The 10,119-nt window shown below is 28.0% G+C and overlaps 1 protein-coding gene across 1 annotated transcript in view; it reads right to left on the reverse strand.

Moving 5' to 3' along the window:
• Positions 1–9,749, reverse strand: part of LOC100211449 (calpain-5) — a 121,648-nt gene extending 111,899 nt beyond the window's left edge. Inside the window, exon 1 of the mRNA XM_065789046.1 lies at positions 9,518–9,749. The gene's annotated coding sequence lies outside the window, so the exon portion shown is untranslated. The remainder of the gene's footprint in view (positions 1–9,517) is intronic.
• Between the last annotated feature and the right edge of the window lie 370 nt (positions 9,750–10,119).

Genomic DNA, 10,119 nt, shown 5'->3' on the forward strand with positions numbered 1-10,119 from the left:
AAAATTCGTGATTTAATTTGATTTTAAAAGATGAATCTTCATTCCAAATTCAAAAAAAGTAATAACTTATACTTACTTTAAATATATGCTGATTTTAAATTCAATATCTTACTCTAACCAATTTTTATTTTTATTACCGAGGAAACAAGCTATATAGGAAGGACAACTATATAGAAAGGATTTTAAAAAATCTACACCATTCGCATCGTTGATAAATGTTGTATAATATTCAGAATGGCTCTTCTATTGTAATTTGGAAATTGTAAATGAACGGATTAAGTTTCTTAATATATATATATATATATATATATATATATATATATATATATATATATATATATATATATATATATATATATATATATATATATATATATATATATATATATATATATATATATATATTTAGACGCACGATACATTAGGAAACGTAATTTATGAACAAATCAATATTTAGTGTATCCGTCTTTTGCTTTAATACAACTAAGAACTCTTAAAGGCATAGACTCAACAAGATTTTTGCACATCGCTTCTGGGACCCTATACCAGGTCTCCTTAAGGACGTTCTTCAGCTGGCCAATTATGGAAATTTGAACCTTTGCCAATTCACGGTCAATCCAAGCCCAAATGTTTTCAATCGGGTTCAAATTAGGTGAGTATGAACGCCACGGTATTATCTTGATGTTATTATTGTTTAACCACTCCTTTGTATAGTATGCAGTATGTGCACTAGCGCCATCTTGTTGAAGTTTCCATGGTTTATCATTAAGCATAAGCAGGTCAATTGATGGAATTAGGTTGTTTTCCAGTACTTCTACGTATATTCTGGAGTTGATTCTTCCGGTGTATGTTTGCCACATACCAACACCTTTGTAATTGAAGCATGACTAGATTCCTATTGAGCCTTCTCCACTTTGTACAATCGGTCTAATGTACCTGGCCTTATATTTTTTGTGAGCCATTATTTTGACTGTTATGTTAGATTTGCGATTGATAAGCTCAAAGTTACTCTCATCGCTCCACATAATATTTTTCTATTGTGCTATTGTTTAATACCTTCTTTCACGACACTTTTTTAGTCTCCTTTGTTTATCATATGGACACAGGAGCGGTTTCTTCAAAGCAGAGTAGACTCCAATCTTGTATTTGATAAGTATTCGGCGGACTGTGCTTTGAGAAATAGATGTATTTCGCGTTATAGTGAATTCTGTGGTCAATCCTTTGCAACTAATTCTTGGATTTTGACAGCTCTAAAAAGGGCACTATTGTTCTTTCTGGTGGTTGACAAGGGTCTACCTGGCCTCGTTTTCTCGCTGGCACCACCAGTGTGAAGAAAGTTTTGCTTCGTTGTCTGAACGCATTTCTCAGAAACTCCAATTAACCTTAAATTTCTTTATTACTTTTAGTTCCTACTTTGATGTGAGCAATAATTTGCCATCTTTCACCTTGAGCGGTACGTCTTTTGCCCATTTTTCGCGTCTTTTTAATGCAAAACTTTAGTGCAAAACCAACTTAACTTTTGTTTATTTATTAAATAGTGGTTAACTTACTCCAGGTAAGTCATATTTATATAAGATTTTTTGACAAAATCAATTAATTTAGGCCTATTAATGAGAAATATGGGAAAAAAACTACTAATTAACTATCAATTAACAAGATATAAGACTTTTTTGATTGTGCGTCTAAATTTATGAATAAAATAAAATCAAGCTTATCAATTAACTTTTTTATGTTAATTGGTATAGAATAAGTAATAAACATCCTGTAAAAAAAAATTTAGGTACTCTATAATAGAGTTTCACTTCCTCTATTAAATTATATATCAAACATAGCGGCAGCACTTTTATTTTATCTTTATTTCATGTATTTTCTTACATATATGTAAAAAAAAATGAGTGCGTCTAAATTTATGAAAACCACTATATATATATATATATATATATATATATATATATATATATGTATATATATATATATATATATATATATATATATATATATATATATATATATATATATATATATATATATATATATATATATATATATATATATATATATATATATATACAGGCCCGTAGGAACAAAAATTATATTGAAGGGGAGGGGGGGAGTACTACCCCGAAATAGTTATTTTTTCAGTCAATTTCTTCAAAATTATTTATTTTAAAAATTATGGGGGTGGGGGTGGGAGGGCAAATGCCCCTGCTCCACCCCCCTCCCTGTTTACAGGAGGGATCCTACAGGCCTTTATATATATATATATATATATATATATATATATATATATATATATATATATATATATATATAAATATATATATTGTTGTTTTGATTATGTAATAATAATCAATTTTTTCGATTTGAGAGTGATCAATATAAAGTGAAATAATCACAAAATAGATCAATAAATAATTAAAAAAGTAAGATGAAAAAAAACAACTTTTTTACGGTACTTAAAGTTTCATGCCGTTTGCGGCACTCATCAGCCATATATTTAAATCAAGAAAAAACCGTTCAAAAATACAATTAAAAAACCGTTACAAAATTAAAAAAAACAATGGAATGAGTTCTGACGTCAAATAATAATAATAGTAATAATAATGACAATAATAATAATAAAAATAAAAAATAAAAATAATAATATGGAAAAACATCTTTTTTAATCGCCAGTGTCATATTGGGACAGAAGGAATCTGTTTCTATGTCTACACTTAGAAACAATCTCACTCCTTTTATTCAATAAATTAGTACTTTTATTATATAGAATTTCATATTTTTCGGTGAGACATAATTTGCAAGATTTAGATGTTGGATTATATGCTTTACATCGCCTGAGAATTTTCCACTTGACTATAGGGACTAAATTAGCTTCTTTTAACTTCCATACATGTTTTGAGAGTTCAGTATCATTTTTGTATTTAGCGATGTTAAATGATTTAACGTGATTAGCGTATCTTAATTTAAAAGGAGTCTCACTTATCCCAATGTAGGACTTTTCATTAGAAGATGAATCAAGATTATCAGTTGTAACAGTTGCTTGATATACAATGTTGCTTGTTAAACATTTATTAAACAACGGACAGAGATTTTTATTATAGCAGTTACAGCCCTGTTGATTAAGGTTTGTATTGTTGCATAAAATGTATTTGTTGTGCGAATTTATAATAGATTTTACACTTGGCATACAACTGTAACTAACTTTGACTGTGTTCCTGTTAAAGATTTTATGCAGTTTATTATTATTAGGAAAATGTTTGTCAATAAGTTTCAAAAAACATTTTCCCAGGTTGGTGCTGACGTTTTTACTAAATGGAGGGTTAAACCAAATGATGTTGCGGGCTCTTTTCCGTTTTGGAGTTGATATTGTTATAGGATTATATGTTAGACTACATTTATAACCAGACTTTAATAAAGCTTCATTATATAGAGGAATAGTATTTTGAAATATTTCTTTGTTAGATGAATTTGTAGACAATCTAAGTTCAATCGAACGTGGTATTTGTTTTAATATACTCGGCGGGTGATTTGAATCAGCATGGATGTAATTTAATGTATTATCAGGTTTGAAATAAGGTTTAAAAGTGCAGTCACTAAGATTTAGAGTCACGTCAAGGTAGTTTACAATTTTCATGTTGCATTGTATAGAAATCCGTAAGCCATTGCATTTAAATATTTCGACAATATGCTTTTTTATTTTTTCCATTTGAGGGCCGCTTTTATTACTAAAAACTGCCAAGCCATCGTCACGGTATAAACCAACCTCAAGCTTGTTATAAAATTTTGAAATTTGAAAAAGAAGAAATATTCCTACCAGCTCACAAACCTCTGCACCGTCGAACGCTCCCATGGAAACATCAAATAAACCGCTTGATTGCTTTATCCAAACTTGATCATTATTAAAAAGCAAAGACTTTCTTGCATGAAAAATTAGTGGTATGTTTTCTTTATTTAATGTTAGGTGTTGCTTCGCAAAATTGATAGAGTTTTTAAGAAGTGTTTCACTGATAGAAGGGTAGAAGTCAATAATATCAAAAACTAAAAATTTATAAAGGTGTTTATCTTTTATGGCCTTAAACCAATCGATAACATTTCGAGTGTTTTTCCATTGATTTAATTGTAATATATTTCTTAGGTCTGTATTAATTTTAGAAAGAATATCTTTACTAATTCTACCAACCTCGTTTTTAGCAGGATTCAATAAACGGACAGTCGGATTGTTTTCAAAATTATCTTTATGGTCTTTTAAAGTTTTCTTTTTAAACAAGAGTTCAAATAGTAAGTACAATTTTTATTATAACTATGGATTAAAAACATCTAATCATCCAAAACAAATTACAGAAATGATTGCTTTTGAGAATGAACTCATTGATCTTGTAAAACACATTAAGTTTCGAAAGGTGCACACCAGTTTCCAAAATAAATTAAAAAAAGATATAAACAGTATTCGAAAATCTAACCTAACTTATACGTATGCTGATAAAACGACCAATCTTTACAATCTATCTAAAAATGATTACAACCACTTGTTAAGAAATGCCATCACTTCAAACTACAAATTATCCAACTCAAACATAATAAATAAAGTAAACTTAGAAGGTAAACGTCTTTTGAAAAATCATGAAGTTTTCAATAAAATTGACATTAACACATCTTCCGATTGTTTTATCACTTTAAAAGACCATAAAGATAATTTTGAAAACAATCCGACTGTCCGTTTATTGAATCCTGCTAAAAACGAGGTTGGTAGAATTAGTAAAGATATTCTTTCTAAAATTAATACAGACCTAAGAAATATATTACAATTAAATCAATGGAAAAACACTCGAAATGTTATCGATTGGTTTAAGGCCATAAAAGATAAACACCTTTATAAATTTTTAGTTTTTGATATTATTGACTTCTACCCTTCTATCAGTGAAACACTTCTTAAAAACTCTATCAATTTTGCGAAGCAACACCTAACATTAAATAAAGAAAACATACCACTAATTTTTCATGCAAGAAAGTCTTTGCTTTTTAATAATGATCAAGTTTGGATAAAGCAATCAAGCGGTTTATTTGATGTTTCCATGGGAGCGTTCGACGGTGCAGAGGTTTGTGAGCTGGTAGGAATATTTCTTCTTTTTCAAATTTCAAAATTTTATAACAAGCTTGAGGTTGGTTTATACCGTGACGATGGCTTGGCAGTTTTTAGTAATAAAAGCGGCCCTCAAATGGAAAAAATAAAAAAGCATATTGTCGAAATATTTAAATGCAATGGCTTACGGATTTCTATACAATGCAACATGAAAATTGTAAACTACCTTGACGTGACTCTAAATCTTAGTGACTGCACTTTTAAACCTTATTTCAAACCTGATAATACATTAAATTACATCCATGCTGATTCAAATCACCCGCCGAGTATATTAAAACAAATACCACGTTCGATTGAACTTAGATTGTCTACAAATTCATCTAACAAAGAAATATTTCAAAATACTATTCCTCTATATAATGAAGCTTTATTAAAGTCTGGTTATAAATGTAGTCTAACATATAATCCTATAACAATATCAACTCCAAAACGGAAAAGAGCCCGCAACATCATTTGGTTTAACCCTCCATTTAGTAAAAACGTCAGCACCAACCTGGGAAAATGTTTTTTGAAACTTATTGACAAACATTTTCCTAATAATAATAAACTGCATAAAATCTTTAACAGGAACACAGTCAAAGTTAGTTACAGTTGTATGCCAAGTGTAAAATCTATTATAAATTCGCACAACAAATACATTTTATGCAACAATACAAACCTTAATCAACAGGGCTGTAACTGCTATAATAAAAATCTCTGTCCGTTGTTTAATAAATGTTTAACAAGCAACATTGTATATCAAGCAACTGTTACAACTGATAATCTTGATTCATCTTCTAATGAAAAGTCCTACATTGGGATAAGTGAGACTCCTTTTAAATTAAGATACGCTAATCACGTTAAATCATTTAACATCGCTAAATACAAAAATGATACTGAACTCTCAAAACATGTATGGAAGTTAAAAGAAGCTAATTTAGTCCCTATAGTCAAGTGGAAAATTCTCAGGCGATGTAAAGCATATAATCCAACATCTAAATCTTGCAAATTATGTCTCACCGAAAAATATGAAATTCTATATAATAAAAGTACTAATTTATTGAATAAAAGGAGTGAGATTGTTTCTAAGTGTAGACATAGAAACAGATTCCTTCTGTCCCAATATGACACTGGCGATTAAAAAAGATGTTTTTCCATATTATTATTTTTATTTTTTATTTTTATTATTATTATTGTCATTATTATTACTATTATTATTATTTGACGTCAGAACTCATTCCATTGTTTTTTTTAATTTTGTAACGGTTTTTTAATTGTATTTTTGAACGGTTTTTTCTTGATTTAAATATATGGCTGATGAGTGCCGCAAACGGCATGAAACTTTAAGTACCGTAAAAAAGTTGTTTTTTTTCATCTTACTTTTTTAATTATTTATTGATCTATTTTGTGATTATTTCACTTTATATTGATCACTCTCAAATCGAAAAAATTGATTATTATTACATAATCAAAACAACAATATTTTTGCTCCATACGTTGAGCACTCTAATCAAGTCGCATATGTGATGGAAAAAATAAACTTTGGATATTCAGTCAAGAACATTCCGATACCATCCATTAAAGACTTCAAAATACAGTTATTGGATAAAACTGAAACGTTAATTAAAAGAATGCGATGGAAAGCGTTTTTCTTTTTAAACAAGAGTTCAAATAGTAAGTACAATTTTTATTATAACTATGGATTAAAAACATCTAATCATCCAAAACAAATTACAGAAATGATTGCTTTTGAGAATGAACTCATTGATCTTGTAAAACACATTAAGTTTCGAAAGGTGCACACCAGTTTCCAAAATAAATTAAAAAAAGATATAAACAGTATTCGAAAATCTAACCTAACTTATACGTATGCTGATAAAACGACCAATCTTTACAATCTATCTAAAAATGATTACAACCACTTGTTAAGAAATGCCATCACTTCAAACTACAAATTATCCAACTCAAACATAATAAATAAAGTAAACTTAGAAGGTAAACGTCTTTTGAAAAATCATGAAGTTTTCAATAAAATTGACATTAACACATCTTCCGATTGTTTTATCACTTTAAAAGACCATAAAGATAATTTTGAAAACAATCCGACTGTCCGTTTATTGAATCCTGCTAAAAACGAGGTTGGTAGAATTAGTAAAGATATTCTTTCTAAAATTAATACAGACCTAAGAAATATATTACAATTAAATCAATGGAAAAACACTCGAAATGTTATCGATTGGTTTAAGGCCATAAAAGATAAACACCTTTATAAATTTTTAGTTTTTGATATTATTGACTTCTACCCTTCTATCAGTGAAACACTTCTTAAAAACTCTATCAATTTTGCGAAGCAACACCTAACATTAAATAAAGAAAACATACCACTAATTTTTCATGCAAGAAAGTCTTTGCTTTTTAATAATGATCAAGTTTGGATAAAGCAATCAAGCGGTTTATTTGATGTTTCCATGGGAGCGTTCGACGGTGCAGAGGTTTGTGAGCTGGTAGGAATATTTCTTCTTTTTCAAATTTCAAAATTTTATAACAAGCTTGAGGTTGGTTTATACCGTGACGATGGCTTGGCAGTTTTTAGTAATAAAAGCGGCCCTCAAATGGAAAAAATAAAAAAGCATATTGTCGAAATATTTAAATGCAATGGCTTACGGATTTCTATACAATGCAACATGAAAATTGTAAACTACCTTGACGTGACTCTAAATCTTAGTGACTGCACTTTTAAACCTTATTTCAAACCTGATAATACATTAAATTACATCCATGCTGATTCAAATCACCCGCCGAGTATATTAAAACAAATACCACGTTCGATTGAACTTAGATTGTCTACAAATTCATCTAACAAAGAAATATTTCAAAATACTATTCCTCTATATAATGAAGCTTTATTAAAGTCTGGTTATAAATGTAGTCTAACATATAATCCTATAACAATATCAACTCCAAAACGGAAAAGAGCCCGCAACATCATTTGGTTTAACCCTCCATTTAGTAAAAACGTCAGCACCAACCTGGGAAAATGTTTTTTGAAACTTATTGACAAACATTTTCCTAATAATAATAAACTGCATAAAATCTTTAACAGGAACACAGTCAAAGTTAGTTACAGTTGTATGCCAAGTGTAAAATCTATTATAAATTCGCACAACAAATACATTTTATGCAACAATACAAACCTTAATCAACAGGGCTGTAACTGCTATAATAAAAATCTCTGTCCGTTGTTTAATAAATGTTTAACAAGCAACATTGTATATCAAGCAACTGTTACAACTGATAATCTTGATTCATCTTCTAATGAAAAGTCCTACATTGGGATAAGTGAGACTCCTTTTAAATTAAGATACGCTAATCACGTTAAATCATTTAACATCGCTAAATACAAAAATGATACTGAACTCTCAAAACATGTATGGAAGTTAAAAGAAGCTAATTTAGTCCCTATAGTCAAGTGGAAAATGTATTGACAAAATTTAGTCCCTATAGTCAGGCGATGTAAAGCATATAATCCAACATCTAAATCTTGCAAATTATGTCTCACCGAAAAATATGAAATTCTATATAATAAAAGTACTAATTTATTGAATAAAAGGAGTGAGATTGTTTCTAAGTGTAGACATAGAAACAGATTCCTTCTGTCCCAATATGACACTGGCGATTAAAAAAGATGTTTTTCCATATTATTATTTTTATTTTTTATTTTTATTATTATTATTGTCATTATTATTACTATTATTATTATTTGACGTCAGAACTCATTCCATTGTTTTTTTTAATTTTGTAACGGTTTTTTAATTGTATTTTTGAACGGTTTTTTCTTGATTTAAATATATGGCTGATGAGTGCCGCAAACGGCATGAAACTTTAAGTACCGTAAAAAAGTTGTTTTTTTTCATCTTACTTTTTTAATTATAAATATATATATATATTTATATATATATATATATATATATATATATATATATATATATATATATATATATATATATATATTAAAAATAAGTTGATAAAAAATTTTAAATCCTATGGAAAAAATTAATTGAACTTTTGAATTGCAATTTATTTAAACGTTATGACAATATAAAGTATACATTCTTTGTATATTATTTTTGCTGAAACATTTTGAATTTCAGTTGTTTACATTTTTGAATCTAAATTCACCACACACGGGGTGTTGCCAGGTCAGCAGGTCAATCATAACAAACTTATTATTTACAATGATTGACCTTATTTTTACAACTGTTGATAAGAATATACTTACCAAATAAATTTACGTACCAAATAAAGTACGAAAACGAACAACATAAAGAACTTTTATAAAGTAATAGTATATAGAACAGTTATTTAAAAAACAGTTAAGTAAAAATTTAAAAACTTTACCTTGTTTTAGAACATAAGGTCACCAAACAAAATTTAACTATAAAAGATCCATATTCATAAACAAATTCCTCTATAAAAAATCTATATATTTTTTGTTTGTTTACTTTACCTAATTTAGATAAAAATCTAGATTTTATTTAAAAATTTAACATAAGTTTTTTATTCAAAAAGGTGCATAAAAAACTCATAGTGCAGCAAAGCAAACTCAATAAGCGTAAACACAAACATGTTTGAGAAAATAATATTAAGGCTAATGCATTAAATAACATCATTCACAAAGTGAGTAAGGTCTAGACATACTTGTTAAATGAATTAAAATAAAGGAGTAAAATCCTCAAACTTAACCTGGAACAGTTTTTTAGTAATCTATTTCTCGAGTGATTAACTTTCAAATATCGAAAGTGTTGAAAATGCTTGTGTTAATAAAAAAATTAATAACAAATTTGCTGAAAGCAGTTTTTAAAAACTCGTAATGAAATAAAAAAAGGTTTAATTGTTTTAATCATTAAATAAATAAAAATACGTTTAAAACAATTATAATTATATAATTATAACTTATTTAAGAATTTTTTAAAGTTTATTTATAAACAAGTTATGCATAA

Source organism: Hydra vulgaris, chromosome 01, assembly GCF_038396675.1.
Source record: "Hydra vulgaris chromosome 01, alternate assembly HydraT2T_AEP".
Classification (NCBI taxonomy): Eukaryota; Metazoa; Cnidaria; class Hydrozoa; order Anthoathecata; family Hydridae; genus Hydra; species Hydra vulgaris.